At 46.6% G+C, this 21,397-nt stretch overlaps 1 protein-coding gene and 1 long non-coding RNA gene across 4 annotated transcripts in view; one reads left to right on the top strand and one right to left on the bottom strand.

Moving 5' to 3' along the window:
* The window catches only part of LOC138266408 (uncharacterized), a 205,250-nt gene extending 201,293 nt beyond the window's left edge, over window positions 1–3,957 (top strand). The window contains exon 3 of the long non-coding RNA XR_011199508.1: window positions 1,081–3,957. This is a non-coding gene — a long non-coding RNA (uncharacterized lncRNA). The remainder of the gene's footprint in view (window positions 1–1,080) is intronic.
* The window catches only part of LOC138266405 (solute carrier family 2, facilitated glucose transporter member 9-like), a 473,687-nt gene that overhangs the window by 407,448 nt on the left and 44,842 nt on the right, over window positions 1–21,397 (bottom strand). The gene's annotated exons all lie outside the window — the stretch shown is intronic.

The following is a 21,397-nucleotide window of genomic DNA, read 5'->3' as shown; positions in this document are numbered from 1 at the left end:
GCGATCGTGAAGTGTAGTGCACACAAAAAGATTGTGGACGATGTTGGTCGAGGAAATGCATTTGCAGATGAGGTAGCGAAAAAGACAGCCAGAGACAACACAAGTCGAATGTATGTTTCAGGTCCCGCAAACTGCGTAAGAGAAAAGGGAATGTGTGAAGATACAGTAGAGAGTGTGAAATCAATTCAAGGAGAGGCTACGGAGAATGAGTTGAGAAAGTGGAAGGAAAGTACAGGAATGTTAGATGAGATGGGATGTTGGGTTGAATTATCAGAACATCAACGTTGGCTGTTACCAGATGCTTATGTACTACCTGTAGTTACTATGGCACATGGTCCAGCTCACCTAAGTGCAAAAGGAATATGTAGACTTCTGGCTCCAGTGTGGCAAAATGAGGGAATCCCAAAGTGTGCAAATAATGTAGTAAAACATTGTATTGTTTGCTTGATGTACAATCCGGGAAAGGGAACCCCAACTCCAGCAGGTCATTTTGCTCCTCCAACATATCCATTTGAGGTGTTGCAGATCGATTATATTCACATGGAACGATGCAACAACCTCAAATATGTTCTGGTGGTAGTATGTGCTTTTTCTAGATGGGTAGAAGCCTACCCTCTGAAGGACAATACTGCTTTATCAACTGCCAAAATACTTTTGAAAGAATTCTTCCCTAGGTTTGGTTTGCCGCGCATTGTCTGGAGTGACAATGGGAGCGAATTTGTGGGTCAAGTCATGCAAAAAGTTTGTGCCGGTCTTGGCATAAAACAGAAGTTCCACGCGGCGAATCACCCACAGTCGGCTGGTTTAGTAGAATGCTACAATGGAACCTTGAAGCTTAAAATTGCTAAGGTGCAAGCTAGCACAGGACTTAATTGGCCTGATGCTTTACCATTGGCTCTTCTGTCCACCAGAACAGCAGTACACTCTCGTTTGGGGCTTAGCCCTTACGAAGTGGTATTTGGTCGCCCAGCTAATGTATGGGGAGTTCTTCGCCCTAAGAAATACTCAGACTTGCCATACCCGATGTTGATTGACTACTTGCATGACCTTACAACTAAATTGCGTGTTCTTCATCAACAGGTTCAGAGTGCTCTACCAGAGGCTTCCACAGACCCAGGTCATTCCATCCGACCAGGTGACTGGGTCTGCACGAAAAATTTCCAACGACAGAGAAATTTGGAGCCCCGATGGAGAGAGCCACGCCTGGTTCTTTTGACGACAAGAACAGCAGTTAAAGTCGAAGGAAAGAAAAACTGGGTGCATGCCGTGCACTGCAAGAAAGTGCCTTTGCCTTTGCCTTTCGATCAGTGGGTCCGTAGAGGCATCAGTGACTCTGAAAGTGAGAAAGTTCCGCAATTTGTACCATTCAGTGATGCGCGTCTAATTGGAACACTTTCTGAGAAAGAGGACGACGACATCCTTCAAGAAGCAATACCATCGCATCGTCGCTTGAACACGACAAATCCAGGAACATTGTTTCAAAACCAGACTGCCTCTGGACAGGAACGCTATAATTTGAGACCAAGACCAAAGAACTTGTAACTTTCTCTCCTATGTAGTACTCTATCCCGGTTGCAGGGTCACGGTAGGAGTCTTAGTCACGACCTGAGTAAGTGGCAATAGGCCTGCAGGACCTCACAGTGTCATAGGACGGTAGATAATCGTGACTACAGTGATTGAGGAAGATTGCCGTGAGCATCCACTTAGAAAGATGGAGGCTACATTAGATAAAAGAGAAAGTAAAAATGTAAAGAATAATTGTAAAGAAATATATAGTCGTTGTAGTATTGCTCTATGCATCATTATATTGTCGTGTATTCTTTTGGCATCTGTAAACTGGATCATTATTACTCTGCAGCAAAAAGTTGTCTCTTCTCCTACCTCTACATCTTCTTCTACTATCTCTCCGCACCTATTCCACACTCTTCCCCAGCATGAACTCATCAGAAGAACTGAATACTTTAACAATTCCTTCGTCCAGTTGTTACATCAACATCAGTTAGTGATCAATACAACTGACTGTTGGGTGTGTGGACTCATACCACATACAGTAGAAAAAGGAATGCCATATTTAGTTCTTCCATTCTCCTATGAAGGTTCCGCTTGGGCTTATTTTGTCATTTTCAATAATGCATATCAAAGTAAAATTAAACAACCTGTCAGTTCACATAATGTTGGTTCAGATTTCAGTCATAGTTTATTGATAAAGGGAATGGTAGCTATGGCTAAAATCATGGAAAAAAGTGAAGCTTCCATAGATGAAAGAAAAGCATATACCAATTGGAACATAACTGATTACATTTCCAGCCTCAATGATAAGATTGAGCAAGGAAAATCTCCTCCGATACGGGTCATACCCCAACAAGGAAATTTCTGTCTGCAAATAAATGGTAGAACTCCAAACACCGGACAAAGAGAAAGTTTATGTTCCCATACATATGTTTATTCAGCCCTGAATTCACCGCCGCTAGTACCATCTCAAGGTACATACTTCGTTTGCCACGATAGGGCTTATACATGGTTGCCAGCTGATTTTTCTGGTACTTGTTATATAGCCTTTCTTCTTCCCCCTACATACACCGCTCCTGCGAACCATCATAAAAATAGATATGGCAGAGGGATTGTGGATTCGAAAGACACAGCAGGACAAGAGGGAGGAGATTTCCTCAAAGGATTTCTTCCCTTCTGGGGTCCAATGGCCAACAGCAGAAATATAAGGCAATTGGTTTGTGTCGTAGAAACCACCATAGACATCACTGTAGGAGCTTTAAGTAACATTACAGCTGAACTACAGGCTGATCGTCTTATGACCTTGCAGAACCGTGTTGCCTTAGACTTTGTTCTTGCGGACCGTGGTGGAGTATGCAAATTGATCGGATCAAGTTGCTGTATTTTCATACCTAATGACGCTCCGACAGTATACCAAGCTATCTCTAAGTTACACATAATCTCCGAGTCGATTCATCAGGACGAAGGAGATTGGTCCTTTTCAGAGTGGTTTTGGGGATTACTGTCCAAATGGGGTTGGAAGGTATTGACATTCTTTGGAGTAATTTTAGCTTTTATATTCTCTTGTTGTCTTTGTATGCACTGCGGTCCTGCCGTCTGCAACCTATGTGCTACTGCATGTATTCCCAAACCCAAGTCACAAAGAACAGAGAATATCAAAATGATGGTACAGCAACAGCTTGATGACCTCATGGCCATAGACATCGACTCAGACTAACATGAGTTTGTGTATCTTGCCTGAGTTCTGGCAAAAGGAGGGTCTGAGGAAATTCGATTTTTAATACGATCGTATCGACCCGCCATTTTGTGGCCCGCCGCCATTTTATGTTGCCTTCACTCAGGCAGCACAGCGAACGAAGTCCATTCTGCCTTTTCTGCTTATTCTGCAACATGGTGTTCAAAACAGTCTTCTGCCTCTATCTTTACAAGACTGGTATTAAGGTCTGACCGAGTACACTAATCCCTGTCTGGTTTTCTAATCCTTGTTTCAACTATCTGTAGGCTCACACTATTCTCCGCCGATCTTATCTTATCGTCTGGCCTTCGCTGTCCTTTGCTAGTATTCTCTCATTTCACAACTGTCCTCCAAACGCACACAAACTTATCGCACCACATGCAACTTCGTTGTGGATCGGTTAATGAATTAGTTCAAGGGAGGGGTGACAAACACAGCTGGAGGGGAGGCAGCCTTAAGTCACTTGATACTTTGTTCTGTCTTGTTTTCCGACATTTCTATTGACTCTGTTCTATCTTTACATCATTCTTACTGGCTCCTTTCTATGTGTTCTGGGAGTGTATGTAGTTAATGAATGTTTTTATACGGTATATAAGATTGTGCGCCACAAAGTAAAGTGGCAGTCTCCTGAGAACATACCTTGTGTACTTCTTGGACAACTGTACTAGCTGCAGCTAATAAAATCTGATCTTTTACGCCTGACAGAGTGTCCCGTGTCTCTGTTAGTTGAGGCAGGTGAATCCAAGGAGATTTTAGGCGTACCCTGCGCCGCCAGGCCCAAAAGGTTCTGGTTCTTCAGTCACCCACCAATAGGTCCTATGCGCATCATTGGGCTTTCTTTCATAACTGGGGCATAGAACGGTCTTTGTCACCGGTCTTTGTCTACACCTACTACTAAGATTTTTTAGTTTCTCCAGGAGGGGTTTGACGATGGTCTTGCAGGTTCCATCCTTAAACTGCAGTGGTTCTTGATCAGGACTTTTCATTCCCCATGGGATAATTTGTCGTCCATGAAATAGATGGCTTCCAAGCTTTTCGGGTAATTTTAGATTTTACAACCTAGAGTCCATTTCCTTTTTCCTTCTAAGGACCTCCTTTTAGTCCTCTCTCAGCATCAAAAACACATGTATGAACTATTAGAGGAGGTATCTGAAAAATTCCTGACCCTGGAAGTCTTCATCCTGGTAGTAACCACCACCACAAGGCAGCTGGTGGAGCTCAATAATCTGGTAGATCCTAGGTTCTTGCTAAAGAACAATTCAACATTTCACAGTGACCAGGAGATAGTTCTACCTGTGTTACAGTCTGAGCCTATTGAATCTGATTCCTTATTGCAGCTTTTGAACGTGGAGAGCACCCTTAGGAGTTACCGTTCTAGATCATAGCAATATAGAAAGTCAAATAGTCTTATTGTTAATTTTGGCACTGTGAAGAGAGAAGAGAAACCTTCTTCCTCTACTCCAGCCTGATGGAAGAAGACAGTCATTTGTTTCAACTTATTTAGCAGAAGAGACCGATATTCCAGGTGGGATAAAGTTCCATTCTACCAGAGGCATGGCAGCTACATGGGCTGAGTGGGCTGCAGTTTCCATTCGGGACATACTTAGAACTGTGACATAGTTTTCCCCTTCCACCTTTGTCTCTCGTTACAGAGTACACATTGCTCAGGATTCTTTTGTCTCTCAGATATTGACGGGTTCTATGTCTGTGTAGAGTCCTTCTTTTTCTTTTTCCCACTTCTTCCTCCAGTGAAATGTTCTTTTGTTGCTCTTTTTGGCTGTTTATTTGTGTGGAAACTGAGAGGGGCTTCAGTTGTGGTGTACTAAGCTATATGGGATTGAATGATAATAAATTATTTCTTTATGTTTCAGTATTTCAGAGTCAGAGTATTTGCTTGTGCATTACTCACATTTGAAGAAAGTGAATGAGGACGAAAGAGGAGGAGGCAATGTTCGGAATACTTACAGGCAATTTTCACTACTCCGATTCTTCCTTCTTCATCTCCTTACATACGACCTTCTGATCCCACCCTTTTTTTTCATCAGCCCTCTTTTCTGGGCTCAGTATGAAGTAGGGAGGGCTAGGGTAGAGGAAAGGATTTCTGGAACTTTTTTATCCTGTCATAGAAAGGGAAACCAGCTTTACAGTGATGACTGCTAAGGAGTGACTGGGCACACTCACTCATATAGTCAGTAATGGAACGACTAAGGAAGAATCAGAGTAATGAAGATTACTGGTAAGTAATCCAAGCACTTTGTGTGATACACTTAATTGGTGCATTACTTATAGTAGTGTGGAACATTTTAGGAGCACTAAGTAGGTTTGTCCTCACTGGCACTTTCGATTTTAAATTTGATTTTGTTGAAGATTATGATTTGTTATTAAATGTGGCCGTGGTAATATTCTTCTATTTAACAAACTACTAAGGAACATTGTTTTTTGTGGTTTATTGCATTTATCAAACACTTGATGGAAGCTTGTATGTGACATTTGTGTGCTCAAACTAAGGAGTGTTAGGGAGCAGATGCTAGCTATTTCTTTGTCTTGTTGTAATGAAGGTTGGTACCTTTCCAAGAGAAAAATACTACTCATTTGTTAATATTTTAGGAGTCTGCAAAGGCCCCGACATGATCTTAAAACAGAACTTTGTGTAATGCCATCTGTATTCATTTTTATATAGATTTTCTCTCTCTACTTTACTTTAACTATTAGTTGTGTATCATTAAGGCTGCTCTAAAACATGTGAAAGTCTTTACTGATAATATTTGATGCTTAAGGGAAAAACTGATAAGGGAAAAATTAACCGTCTTTTACTACTGATTTCCCTAATTTTAATACTATGGCTGAGAGTGCCTCACAGAGATGATCCAAGCATAAAAGAAGTGGGGTCTTTGCAGATACCTCAAGTCTCACGCATTATCAATCAATCAATTATTTAATTTATAAAGCGCGCTACTCACACGTCAGGGTCTCAAGGCGCTGGGGGGGTGGGGGGTGGAAGCTACTGGTCGAATAGCCATGTCTTGAGGCGTTTCCTGAAAGTCAGGAGGTCTTGGGTCTGGCGTAGTTGGAGCAGTAGGGAGAACAACGCAGATTGGTCTGAGAATCAGTTGTCACGGAGAAAGCTGATTGTCAAGCACAGTCAGTGATGCACTTTGTGACTTAAATCGGCAGCCATGCTGCCTTGTGGAGCAAGACAGCCATATACTGCAAAAATACACTACACTGCGCATTTGATGTATTCACATAATACCAACAAACTTTACACGTGGCTGCAGCCAAAAGCGGGCCAAGGCCTGGGGCATATGCAGGATTATATAATTTTGTAATGTGTGTTCTATGCACGTGGCCACAACCAGAGTGGCGGGAAAAACCTGTGTGACTGGCTGGGGCATTGCGGGACTGTGAGGAGAGAAGTGAGGGATCAGGCAGCAATGGTGAAGAGATCTCAGGACTGGTGTGTGGATACTAGGCTGGATCCGTCCAACGGCTTAAGCACCTAAACTATTGCAGAACTGCCAACTGCACCAAAAACCTCACAGTGTGCGGAGGGGGTGGGGCCTTGGAGGGGGTTTGGCCTTGTGCCAAGAAGCACCTAAGAGGCACTTTTGCCCCTACCTCAGACCCACATCCCCTCTTAAAAAAAACAAAAAGCTTGCTGAGGCTGCTGTCGATGTCCTGGGGTATTTTCACGCCCATTAATGGACATCCAGAGTTAAAAGCCTCCAAAAACGAGCTGTAAACAACTGTTCACAGTGGTTTTCAGCTAGTTTTACCTGACACCATGTGATATTGGCTCCTCACTGGGAGACCATGTGACGGGAGCTAATATTGTGTGTCACATGGTAGCACTGTGTGGAGTTGGCAGTTCTGCTATTGCCCCATGCACTGTCCGAATGCTGTAGATCAGAGGTCTTCAAACTGGTGGGCGGATCCCCTGGGGGGGGGGGGGCTCAAGTGATCCCAGGGGGGGTGCCAGGCTCTGGCCTAAAGAGGCATTATGCTGCTAACAGGGCTTTCTTTTAAGCTGAAAAAAATGAGCAGCAGTAAACCACTCTGTAACAGGCCATCAATAACACGTTTTGTCATTTATATCCAAGTTGGGAGTATGTATCAAAAGGGAAGAGACTCCAAATACTCTTCAAAACCCCCACCCCCACTTCTAATATTCACACTTGGGATACTGTTACAAGTTAGTAAGGCCTGCCTGACCAGAATAGTATGTTTGGCATCATGTATTTTATTGCATTTTTAAAACATTAGAATCAAAACCTAACTGTAATGTTTAACTAAGTCTAGACATGTTTAAACATTGCCAATTTAATAGAATAATTATGAAAAATTCAGGGGGGGGGTCAATGATTTTTTAACTTGGGAGGCATGGCAACAAAATGTTTGAAGATCCTTGCCATAGATGATGACCTGTGCTACAGTGGACTGCACCGACTGTCGGTGAACTGTTGCAGCATTGGACTGCTGTGGCATGTTTCCTGTGAGTGATATTTTATCTATTCAATGCAGCTGTCTTTGGGTACTAACGTTTTTCAAGTTTTGGTTTTATTTTATATTTATTTTGAGCATTTTTACCATTTTACTGTTATTACTTCCTGTGAAGTCATGAGTGTCATCGTTAGTGTGAAATCACCTACTCTAATCTAAATAAATATGAAAAATGTTCTCACACCTAAGAATTCTGAAAACTTGCGATGGGGTCATTGTTGGATGCTGTAGGAACTACAGGGAAGGAGGTGAACAGTGTTTGTTAGGCTGCATCGGTCTTCGGAATCAGTGCAGAATGTCAAGTTAACAGCAAAGCTATAATGAGAAACATTTATGAGATTGTTCAATGTGTCTGTGTCTTTGGTCAAAGATATGCAGAATTGTGATTTGTGAGCATTTTGCATAATTCCATTATTTAATGTTGTAAGGGAAATTAGACTTTTTTAAGCAGAGAGGTGTTGGAGTGTAAATTTAGTAATGATTTTAGTGCCCAGAACTCAGCATTTGACGACATACATATTCACGTTCATGAGCCTAATACAGAAGTAGCTGCACTGACACTCACTTTGAAAGTGTCCCCATTTAGAAAGTGGCGGACATTGTGCCTACCAGAACTGACAACGTGCTAACATGAGTTAATACAATATTGAAGTATAAACAATTTTAGAATAACTGTTAGTAGAGAAATGATTTGATTGATAACATCTGGGGCCAGATGTATCATGCATTTTTGTGATCTGCATTTTGGTATGTATGAATCCCAATTTGCGACTACATACCGATTCGGTATTAGGAAGGGGCATGTCAAGGACGTCCCTTCCTAATACCGAATCACAGAGGTATGTAGGAATGTTATGTGACTGAAATGCGGTCGCAAAACATTCTCATTTTACCACCTACTTCAAGTAGGAGGTAACACATTCACAAAGGGGAAGGGGTCCCGAAGGGACCCCTTCCCCTTTGTGAATGCATGCAAAAACATTGTTTAAGAGCAAGCAGTGGTCCCACGGACCACTGCCTACTCTTAAAAAATGAAAAGAAAACTTTTCATTTTTCTTCTTTGAACGCATCTCATTTTTCTTTAAGGAAAACAGGTTGCATTTAAAAAAAAAAAAAAGATTGCTTTATTTAAAAGCAATCACAGACATGATGGTCTGCTGAGCCCAGCAAGCCACCATCCCTGTGATTGTAGCCATTAACAATGGGTCACTAATTGCAACCTACCTCATGAATATTAATGAGCTAAGTCAATTTGCGAACTGTTGGAAATGGCTAAATGAAACTCCTGGAGGTTCATATATTCAAATAGCGATTACCTAATTGTGATTCACAGGGGCAGGTTGTTCCAGTTCTTTGCTGTGATGTAGGTGAAGGATTGTCCTCCGGCAATGGTTTTTTGAATGTGAGGGATAGTGGCCAGAGCCAGTTGAGCGGAGTGGAGAGATCTTGTGGGGGTGCGGAAGGAGACACTGTGGTTCAGGTAGGCCGGTCCGACGTTGTGTATGGCTTTGTACTTGTGGGTGAGTAGCTTGAAGGCGATTGGTTTTTCTATCGGGAGCCAGTGGAGGGTCCTTAGGTGCTAAGAGATATGTTCTTGGCGTGGGAGGTTAAGGAAAAGACTGGCGGCGGCATTCTGGATGAGTTGCAGCTTTTTGATGTTTCTCGTCGTAGTGCCGGTGTAGAGAGTGTTGCCCTAGTCAAGCTTGCTTGTGACTAAGGCGTGGGTGACTGTCCTGTGTCAGTCTGCTGGGATCCATTTGAAAATTTTACAGAGTTGCCACAGGGTGTGCCAGCAGGAGGAGGGGACTGAGTTTACCTGTTGGGTCATAGATAGGGAGGCGTCGAGGATGATGCCTAGGTTGCGGGCATAATCAGTCGGTGAAGGCGGATGCTGAGAGATGTGGGGACTAGGAGTTGTCCCATGCTGAGGTGACGTTTCCGAAAATGATGAGCTCTGTCTTGTCAGAGTCGAGCTTGAGGCAGCTTTCTCTCATCCAGGTGGCGATGGCTTCCATTCCCAAGTGGAAATTCCTTTTCGCTGTGTGCGGGTCTTCGGTGAGGGAAATGATGAGTTGTGTGTCATCGGCGTATGACATGCTGTTCATTCCGTGCTTTCTGACAAATGCTGAGAGTGTAGGTCACATTTATGTTGAAAAGAGGTGGACTCAGAGAGGATCCTTGGGGAACACCGCAGCTGACTGCAGTGGGTTTGGATGTGGAGGGAGGGAGCCTGACCCTCTGAGTCCTTCCAGAGGGGAAGGAGTGGATCCATTTCAGGGCTGTCCTGCGGATTCCTAGGTCGTGGAGACTGGTGCATAGAGTGCTGTGGGAGACTGTGTCGAAGGCTGCTGAGAGGGCCAGGAGTATGAGTGCTTCGGTGTGGCCGCAGTCTAGAAGTGATCGGATGTCATTGGTGGCTGCAAGAAGAGCTGTCTCCCTGCTGTGGTTGCTGCGGAACCCGAACTCGGAGCTGTGCAGAGAGTTGTTAACCAATGAAATTTTGTAGGTGTGTGTTGATGGCTTTCTCTATTACTTTGGCCGGGTAGGGTAGCAGCGAGATGGGCCGGAAGTTCTTTGGTTCTGATGGGTCGGCCGAGGGTTTATTCAGGAGAAGGAGTACTTTGGTGTATTTCCAGTCCCCGGGAAAGGTGCCAGTGTTGATGGAGCGGTTTATCGTGTTCCGGAGTTCAGGGGTGAAGGAGCAATACCACTGACCTGCTCTGCCTCCCGTAGCGCCACCTGTAAGTAGAGCCCTCGTTCCTCTGAACTCCTGACCTCTGTCTGGAGTTCGAGGCCCCCCTCCACCCTCAGGCTCCTGCCTGTGCCTCATCCCTGGTGTCTAGTGGGAGAGCTCTGCTTTCCTACTAGGCTGCCCTCTGCCTCTCTCCTCCTTTTCTCTGCCTCGCTCTCTGTGTGCTCTCTCTTCCGTGTCTGCCCCCTTGTGCCCCTTTTGCCGCTCGCTCCCCACAGTGCTCCATTTGACTTTTGCTTTCTCACTCTCTCTTTGCTTTTCCCTCCACTTCGTTCTCTTGCTCTCTCCCCTCTCTCTTCCCCGCCGCTGCTGCCCTTGCGGCCCTGCCCCATTCCTCTCTCTCACGCTACACTCCCGAGGCTGCTACCCCCCCAGCCCACCCCCTATTTTGGGCCATTTTTGACCCTGCTCCCGCCTCCCCGCTGTCCTCTCCTCCCCCACTCCCTACTTAATGGCGGCCGCTGCGCTGTAGGTCTACCAATACCACTGACTTGGCCAGTGAACTGTTCTTCCTCCCGTAGCACCACCTGTAAGTAGAGCCATTGTTCCTCTGAACTCCTGACCCCTGTCAGGAGTTCGAGGCCCTCCTCCACCCGCATGCTTTTGCCTCTGCCTCATCCATGGTGTCTAGTGGGAGAGCTCTGCTTTCCTACTAGGCTGCTCTCTGCCTCTCTCCTCCTTTTCTCTGCCTCGCTCTCTGTGTGCTCTCTCTTCCCTGTCTGCCCCCTTGTGCCCCTTTTGCTGTTCACTCCCCACAGTGCTCTGTTTGACTTTTGCTTTCTCAGTCTCTCTTTTGTTTTCCCTCCACTTTGCTCTCTCGCTCTCCCCCTTCTCTCTCTCCCCTGCCGCTGCTGCCCCTGCTGCCCCCCTCCTCTCTTTCGCGCTGCACTGTCACCGCTGCTGCCCCTGTGGCCCGCCTCCTTTTTTCATGCCGTTTTTGCCCCCGCTCCCGCCTCCCAGCTGTCCTCTCTTCCCCCTCCTTAATGGCAGCCGTACCGCTGGTGCACCAAAGGCAAGCCCGTCTGCGCCTGTCCGTGCCTGGACCACGCCCAGCGGCGGAACCCCTAGTTCTTGCCCCCCCCCCCACTGCCACTACACCCCTCTCTGCTAAGACACCACCACCCTCCACGCCCTCAGCACTGGCCACTCACCCTCCTGCCATCAAGCCAGCCCACAGCTCACCCGCAGACCCTTCTCCTGCCAGAACTGCACCTTCACCAGCCTCGACGCCGACGACCCACCCACTAAGGCAGGATGCAACCTTCTCAGATGCATCCTACTCAACACCCGCTCCGTCCACAAACACTCCATCGGACTTTGGAATCTACTCGACTCAGCTTCCCCAGATGTCGCCTTCTGACAGAGATCTGGATGAACCCCTCCTCAGCGCTCGACATTGCCATAGCCATCCCAGACGGCTACAAGATCACCCTCACGGACCGCACCAGCAAACCAGGAGGAGGCATCGCCATCATCAATAAGACCACCCTCAAAATCACGACCAGCACCGAAGACACCCTCGGCACCTCCGAACACCTGCACTTTCAGATCCACACCGACCCAAACACCACCCTCAGAGGGACCCTCGTTTACAGACCCCCCCACCCCGACAGCAGTTCAGCAACTCCATCACTGACGTCATCAGCACGCACGCTCTTGCATCCACAGACTACATACTCTTTGGGGACTTGAACTTCCACCTCCAACAACAGCAACTCTACCACCCTGCTTGACAACCTTGCAAACCTCAACCTCAAGCAGCTCATCACAACACCCACCCACTCCGCAGGACACATGCTCAACCCCATTTTCTCCGCCAGCAAACACGTCTCTTTCAGCCACATCACCGAACTCCACTGGACCAACCACTGCTGCATCCACTTCTCCGTTCGAGAAACCCACAACACACCATCACCCGATGAAGCAAGGAGCAAGGTCACTGAAGACTAAAGGTCACTACCTTCTCCCGGAACCCACCTATCGACACCACCGACACTGACACAGCAGCCCGCAACCTTAGGCAATGGATGAACGACTGTGCCAAAACTCTCGCCCGATCAAAAATCCTTCCAACAGACGCACAGACAGAAAGGCCTTCTGGTTCACCGACGACCTCCAAAAATCTAAGCAAACACGCCTAAGACTCGAAAAGAAGTGGTGCCAAGATCAGACACTGGATAACCACACAGCCTTCAAGAACGCCATCTGCAGACACCACCAACTCATCTGAACTGCCAAGAGAACCGCCTTCAAAGAACGCATTGACAACGCACACAGCCAGAAAGAGAACGCCATCTGCAGACACCACCAACTCATCCAAACCGCCACGAGAACCACCTTCAAAGAACTTATCGCCAACAACGCACACCGCCAGAAGGAGCTCTTCAACATCATGAATGAGCTCTCCAATCCCAGCTCCAACGTCAACAACATCCCACCATCACAAGAGCTCTGCGACTCCCTAGCCACCTTCTTCTACCGCAAGATCGCAGACATCCATAACAGCTTTAATACTCAGACCCCCCATCAACCACAGACTCGCCACCCACCAACCTCCTGCTCTCCTGGACCCACGTCAATGACAACGACACCATTGAAATCATGAACACCATCCACTCCGGCTCACCATCTGACCTCTGCCCTCACCACATCTTCAACAAAGCAAGCTCCGTCATCGCACCCCAACTCTGGAAGATCATCAGCAATTCCTTCGAGTCCGCCACCTTCCCGGAGAGCTGGAAACACGCCAAGATCAACGTCCTCCTCAAGAAACCTGAGGCAGACCCAAAGGACCTCAAGAGCTTCCGGCCCAAACAACTGGCCTGTTTCCTTGAGGAGATCAACACTCTGGAACCATCCCAATCCGGATTCCACAGCAACCACAGCGCCGAACCCGCCCTCATCGCCACCACCGACGTCATCAGGACCCTTCTGGACAGCAGCGGAGTCGCGGCCCTCATCCTCATGGACCTCTCAACCACGTTCAACACCGTCTGCCACCACACCCTACGCACACGCCTCAACGGCGCAGGAATCCGTGGCAGAGCCCTGGACTGGATCACCCCCTTCCTCACCGGTAGAAATCAAAGAGTCCGCCTCCCTCCATTCCGCTCTGAAGCCACCAAAATCATCTGTGGCTTACCCCAGGGTTCACCCCTCAGCCCGACCCTCTTCAAGGTCTACATGGCTCCGCTCACTAACATCGCCCGAGCTCAGAATCTCAACATCATCTCATACGCTGATGACACCCAGCTGATCCTCTCCCTCACTAAGGACCCCGCCACCGCCAATACCAACCTCCACGAAGGAATGAAGACCATCGCCAAATGGATGAAGAACAGCTGCCTGAAACTGAAATCCGACAAGACTGAGGTCCTCATCTGCAGCTCCACCCCCTCCATATGGGACGACTCCTGGTGGCCTGCCACACTGGGAACCACACCGACACCCACCGACCACGCACGCAACCTGGGATTCATCCTGGACTCTTCACTATCTATGACCCAGCAAGTCAACGCCATCTCCTCCTACTGCTTCAACACCATCCGCATGCTTCAGAAGATCTACAAATGAATCCCCACTGAAACCCGAAGAACAGTCACCCAAGCCCTCTTAAGCAGCAAACTGGACTACGACAATGCCCTCAACGCAGGAACCATGGCCAAACTCCAGAAAAGACTGCAACGCATACAGAACACCTCTGCATGCCTCATCCTGGACACCCCCCGCCACTGCCACATCACAGCCCACCTGAGAGAACTACACTGCCTCCCTGTCAACAACAGAATCACATTCAAACTCCCCACCCACACTCACAAGGCACGGCACCACACCAGTCCAGAATACCTCAACAGACGGCTATCCTTCTACACCCCGGCCCGATAGCTTCGCTCCACCGACCTTGCCCTCGCCATCGTCCCACGCGTCCGCAGAAAAACCACCAGGGGCAGATCGTTCTCCCACCTCGCCACCAAGGCGTCGAACACTCTTCCTACCCACCTGCATCAGACTAAGGACCTACTTACCTTCCGGAGGAGTTGATGTGTTCCCGGAGTAAGTTCTTTCTTGTGTTCTTGATGTGTCAGCGTGGATGGCGTTGCAGCTCTGAAGGAGGCGAGGTCTTCACTGGTTTGGCTATTCCTCGATTTTTTCTCTAGGCACCTGCGGTGCATTTGGATTCTTGGAGTTTGGTGGTGAACCAGCTGGCTTTCTTTGTTATGTGCTTGGCCGATGTCAGACGGAAGGGGGCTAGAGTGTTGGCGCATTCGGTGATCCATGCATTGAGATTCCGCTCGCGGTGTTGGCGTCATCAGAGGAAGGCGGGAGGGATTTGGCAAGATTTGTGGTGAGTTGCTCATTGGTTATTTCCTTCCATTTCCTGTGGGAGGTCCTGGGGGAGCGGTTGCAGCTACTGGGTGCGGTGATGGGGAAGTGTAGGCAGCGGTTGTTGGTCCAGTCTGGGGTGGAGATGGTCTTGATGGTAATCCGGTTGCTTGAGGTGAAGATGGGGTCGGGTCCTACGATGTTTGTGGGTGTGCTGATTTGCTGTTTGAGGCCAAGTTTGGCAAGGTTGACGAGTAGAGCGGTGGTGTTTGGATCGTTGCTGTCCTCAAGGTGGAAATTTAGGTCTCCAAGGAGGAGGTAGTCTTCAGACACCAGGGCGGAATGCTGGACTGGAGCTGGGTGGTCTGGAGATCAGAGTGCTGTGGATGGAGGAGTTGTGATTAGTCTGGACCAGGAAGTGAAGGTGTTCCATGGTGGTGCACTGTTCTTCTGAGTTGGCTTTGATATGTAGTGAGGACTTGTGTACGATGGCAAGTTCCCCACCTGGGCGGGAGGGCCAGTCCTTCGTTAGGATGCTGTATCCATCCGGTATGGCGATGGCAATGTCTGGTCTCGAGGTGGGGTTGGTCCAGGTCTCGGTAAGGAAGGAGATGTCCGGTTGGGCGGTGTCGATCAAATCCCAGAGTTCGGTGGCGTGCTTGTGGAGGGAGCAGATGTTCAGGAGGAAGCAGATGATGGGGTTGTGGTGGGTGCTGGTGTTTCCGGGTGTGGGGTGTGCCTTTTGCTTGTTGTGGCCGGCACTGAAGTTGCAGTTCCTGCACGAAAAAGGTCTGTGAGTGTCCTTGGGGGATGTGGTGCAGCAATCGCTTAGATGTCCGGTGTTAAGGAGATGGAGAGTCACGGCGTCGTAATGGATGCTGGCTGCCATTAAAAGAGGGAGGGGTTGGGGGGTCTGGTCAGCTGGGAGGAGAAAGGGCAGGAAAGCCACTTCGCAGAGGAGGGGGTGGGGCCGCAGGAGCAGGAGCAGCGCGGGAGGGAGAGGGTCAAGGAAAGGACAGAAAAGAGAAAAGTGATGGAAGAAGCCCAAAGTAAAAATGAGTGAAAGAAAAGGCAGAAGTAAAGAAGCAGGAGTAAAGGAGTGATAGAGAGATATACTTGTGATGGCCACTAGACCACAAGGAATGAGGCCCAGGCCGGAGCCTGCGGGTGGAGGAGGGCATTGAACTGAGAGCCAGGCAGGCTCTCACTTCTTTCCCAGACATGGCAGAGGTAGCAGCAGCCAGAGGAGCTGGGGAGGGCAGCAGCCTTTTCTCTGTAGATGTGGCACTTTCCTGCTCTCTCCTTGTCATGCAGTGCAGCAACTTTAGTTGGTGTGCTGCTTTGGGTGACACTTTTGATAATCTGGGCCTTAGTGGCTCAATACTGGGTGGGCCGTTGGGCACGAGGCCAGGTCTGAGCCATTGGCAGACAGGGGGGTTTCCATGGCCCAGCTAGTCTTTACCAGCAATGAGACACAAGAAGAGAACAACATTCAGTAAAATCTAGTCCAAGTGACTTCTGGTCAGGCAGCAGGTAGAAAATTAGCAACAGGAACTATTGCATGTGCCAGCCACCATAGTGAATGCAGTTAGGGCACTGTATGGGCCGAGAACCACTGGTCAGGTGTAGGCCCCTCTCTAGACAGTGATCCTCAATCAATAAGATGCTTCATGTTTTCCAGCCAGAGACTGCAGACAAGACATGGATTAGGAGAAATGCACCTCACACTATCTCACAGGTTCCGCTGTTGCCAAACTGCTCATTGTCTACCACCCTAGGATGGGTCTAGCACCAGAGTGGGTGAATATTCTTCTGCTTGTGGAAGGACAGGAAGATCACAACACTACTTTATGTAAAAGTGGGCCCCACAACAGCCAAAAGAGTCCAATGCAAGGTCACTGACCAAACAACTATACAGGAAATTTATGAGATCAAGATGTTTATAGAATTAAACTTTAAGAAACACTTGTACAAATGGCACCTTATCTCTGTTCCGAGACGTTAGGTATTGAGCCAGGCTTTCAATCCTACCTGATATTCACCATGGTTGTATCTGGGGGCAGGGCTGTGGACTGTTCTCTTTCCTGAACCAAAGCTGTTTATGGGCAATCCACATCGAAGATCAGAGTTTGATGGTAGAAAAGCCAGTCAAGGAAGGACATAATGAACTGGTGGATGACACTGGACAATAGTGTCATAAACTCTCGTTATGGTAACAAGACTGCTGGATTTGGGCACCAACACCACTGAGTGTGGATGACTGAGTGATCCCACACTGTATGACAGCTGTCAGCCTAACCCTTTCTGACTAGCTAGCAGCACCAGACAAGTACCAGAGCTAGAAGTGATTTGTGGCAGCCTATTGCATCACACTCAGACTCTTCAGAGGAGTCGTGGTGGAACAGGTCTTACCCCTTTCTCTCAGTTTCATAAGTCTCATACCTGCAAAGACAGAACAGAAGCAGGATCTTGGTTTTATTGAAGCAACTCGGTTCTATGTAAAAAGGCATGAATTGCAATTATAAGGATAATGAAACACTGTGTAATCACAGCAGTGATCAAGAAAGTGAAACACAAGAAAAGTTCCACCATATTGTCACACTAGTGTGTCTAATATCCCTACCTACTCTACTAAGTTTCTACATGAGAGCGAATAGCGGTGGTAGCACTAGTCTACACTTCTGGTCCCGGGAAGAACGCCCCAATCCCCATACCTGTGTTCAGAGTTAGAGGAGAGGTCTGTTAGTCTGCTGGGAATCCTCCCACATTGATGACGAGGAACTAAAAAGTTTCAGCAGCATAAGTTGGCAACTGGCTAGAATGTCCCCTCTAAGAAATTGTGGGCAGTGTGATGTTTTATAATAGCTTATCTGTTGTTCTAAGAACTGCCCTGACGTTGCAACTCGTATATTTCTGTGTAGGGTAGACAATGTCCCCTTTGTACCGGCAATACCCAGTAAATAACATGTACAGCCTTGAGTTTAGCACAGCATGAGAATGTTGTGTACGGGAAATGAATAATAGATTCTTTATGGAAGGACAAGTGATAAAGAAATAAAAACATCTCCACTAAAATGATGCCTTGTTAAAAGAATAAAAGGAATCAAAGAGAAATGTAAATGGGTGAGAGGGCACAGGCCGAGGCTCAGAGCTCAATAACACGCCCATGTAAAATGCTAAAACAACATCACAAAAAAAGGGGACAATGTTAACCACTCATGTTCCTTTCCTTGACACAGCATTGTAGCGCAGCAAGGACAAGGAGACAAGCCCTAGCAATAGTCCTAGTCTAGCAGAAGTAGGGGAGAGAGGGAGGTCTGGGCAGCAAGAGAAGGTTTAGGAGCAACCTAAGCCGACAGCAGAAGAGGTATTGAGAGAGCAACCCAGGAGATCAGGCCCAGCAACAGTATTGTGCTTGGCTGGGGGTGCAGAAAGCCCTTTCAGGGGCTAAATGAGAAATAACAGTCACAAATTCAGTTGGGTGAAAACTTTCAGATAGTAAGAAAAGTGGACAAATACCTGGTAACGTAACAATCAGTGTTTCACAAAGAATGTTGCCAATAGTCTCCTGACGTACAGCACTCTCTACTATTGTAGTCCCTATTGATCTTAGGCCTGGGTCAAATTTAAATTACATAGGCATAATTGATGTCATTTGGCGAATTCCATGTAATGCTTGGTATATGAAATTCCTTGACGGTGAAACAAGTTCATGATTATGCTGCAGGTAAGTGAGTAGGTAAGAGGCACATGGTGACAGATTACACCACATGCCGTAGACACAGGCAGATACATGCAAATATATCAGTTTCTCACACCCATGCCTTTTGAATACTCACTTAGTAATCTGAAATAAACATTGTCTGAAAAATTCCCTTCAGAACCATTTTTGTGTAAGATGTTTATGCTGACACTACGATGCTCATCCAAATAGGTCTGGTTAGATCTCATATTGGCTGAAGTATGTTCGGTAGAAGAATTAAAACCCACTAGGAAGTCTACTATTATTATACCTATGGTGAGAGTGCAGCACCTGGGGACTACACAGATACAGGCGAATCCTTCCTGACTAGCTAGCAGCACCTAACCCTTGTTCACACTGGCATTCAATACTAAACTTGAAAGTAAGTTGCGGACTCATAACTTTGGTTTCTATTCTGTGCAAAACCTGCACAGGGTGCTTATGGTGGACCTGACAAACGGTTCTCACTAAAATCTTTATTTACTACAAGGTTCCATTTACAGTTGGGACTCTTGAATAGGAAGTCACACGTAAACTTGTCTATTTAATACTGGACATTGGATTTTCAGAAATTAATATTGAGAGATGAGTTAGTCTGTCCCTCTGTGGAATCATTATATTGTATGTTTAAAGGTGCTGTGATTTGATCACTCGCGGCTGACAACATGGAGAAGTGGCAGACGGGGGGGGTATAAAACAAAAAAAAAATACAAATAACATAAACTTACCTGAATGTCGCCACTGCCCGCCACTGCACTGCAGGCTTCCAGGCTGCCCTGCGGCCAATCATGATGCTGCTCAAAGCAGCGTTATGATTGGTTGGAGTGCCCTGGCTGGGCGCTGCAACGCAGACTGGGAGCCTGGGACAGCTCTCTCCAACTCAGCAACACAGTGCTGGGCTGGAGAGAGCCCTTGTGCACATGTGTGTTTGGCCGTCCCGAGACGGCTGGCCAAACATACATGTACATTGAGAGGAGTGATCTGTGCACTCCCCTCACTGCTTGTCACGCTCATGGCTGGCCCATTTAAAAACAAAATGAAGATAAACGCAGTCTATTATCATTTTATTTTAGAGGTTGGGAGGGTGACGCTCCTTCCCCCCCCAATGGAGGAGCCGCTCCTGGATTTGATGGTTCTGGGTTGCTCTACAACCCATGGAAGGAGATTTGATTGACTTTGTTTGGTACAGATGTTTGGTGTCCCATTAAGAGATGACTTGGAGGTTAATGCTGACTGGAGGTGAATTGTTCTAAATGGTGTTTCATACTTGGCAGTGATTTGGCTATTTGGGGCTTTTAAAGAGGGTAAAGTTTCATTGACTTAATAATTTAATTGCATGCTAAGATTAGTTCATGAGGTTCGAGGAGCGTTTTATACTTTTTATTTACAGATTGAGGCTTCCCTTCATTTGACATGAAATTGCTAGACAGGATGAGGTTTGATAAAATTCAAGGTGGGGTTTCGTTTGTATTAGATAATGCTAGTACACTCGGGTGGTTAATTTCTCATGGCTTGCCTCACCCGTTTTTTTAATGTGGATTAACATGATTGATGTAAATGGTATAAAATGATGTATGTATGTAATGATGACTACGTAATCAAGGTAAATTCCCTATTTTTTTGTCATTTATAATATGTTGCAGATTACCATTTAGACCAATTCCACAAGTAAGCAGCTGAAAATGCTTGATATGGTTGTAATTAGAATCCTTCGGTTATGCCATTTTATACTCACCTTTAGGAATTCCTTTTTCTTTAGTCATGGGATGGTGGTCTTTTCCCCCTGTTTTGGTGAAGGTGTGACATCCATTGTATGTATGAATTTACCAAAAGGGGCACTTTATCTATGTGTTTTGTAGTCCTGATGAAGGCCTGGTGAAGTGACCAGATGAAACACATGTTGGTTAGGAAAGTTTGGAGAAGAATTATTTGCAAGAATAAACCTGATGTCCTATCATGTGCAGTCAAGGATAACAAACTATGGCTAATACCAACATTACTATAATTTTGCATCCCTTTTGTGTGGTTGACAACACTGTTTCTCTCAAATCAGATCCAAAAGAAAAATGAAAAGTCTACTTGTTGACACTACTGTATAAATAGCAAAACTTTAGTTCTTTTTGCTGTAAATATGTTAATTCAGGTCAATGATAGTTGTAGGAATGTAAAATGTTAAACTGGATACCTTAATGCAAATTCTGCTCCTCTACTGCATATCTCGGGGAACCTAATATTCACGTCTGGATATGTAAGGTGCAAAACATGAACTTCCAACGTCTAAACATGTCACTTGAGTTCATCAATTAAAAATGTAATTCAGCCTTTAACTGTGGTACCATCATTCGTGTAGGATTTTCAAAACTACTTCAATGATTTTCAGTTTTATGAGCTCTCAGATCAGGATCACTTCTAGTGAAGTAAGTCATTCAGTAGTTGAATATCTTTGGTTTGGCCCTCTTTGTCGCTTTGTTCTTTTGATTTCTGGTTGCTCGCTGTCACTAGCAATTTGCTGGCTTGGCACTAGTTCTTCCCTGATCATTTCTGTTATGCGTCCTTCTGACACAACAGTTTTTAGACTCTCACCACTAATTGGCCACTTCTCTTCCCTCTGCACTCTCCCATCCGAAGTGCTTTCACTGTTTTTCAGTTTGTAGTGCTCACTTTCGTTCTCAGCTGTTACTCTTGGCTCATTCACCACAGATTGTGCACTGGTCACAACTTGACTCTATAACCCTTGTATGCTGTCTTGTCCTCCCTCTGAGCATTCATTCTGGGCTTGAGTTTGACTCTGGAATCAGTGGTTGTTGTCACCACATCGTCACTTGCTTGTTTCACG

The sequence above is a fragment of the Pleurodeles waltl genome, chromosome 11 (assembly GCF_031143425.1).
Source record: "Pleurodeles waltl isolate 20211129_DDA chromosome 11, aPleWal1.hap1.20221129, whole genome shotgun sequence".
Lineage (NCBI taxonomy): Eukaryota > Metazoa > Chordata > Amphibia > Caudata > Salamandridae > Pleurodeles > Pleurodeles waltl.
Note: the sequence above shows the minus strand (reverse complement) of the source record. Positions and strands in the feature narration are given on the sequence as shown.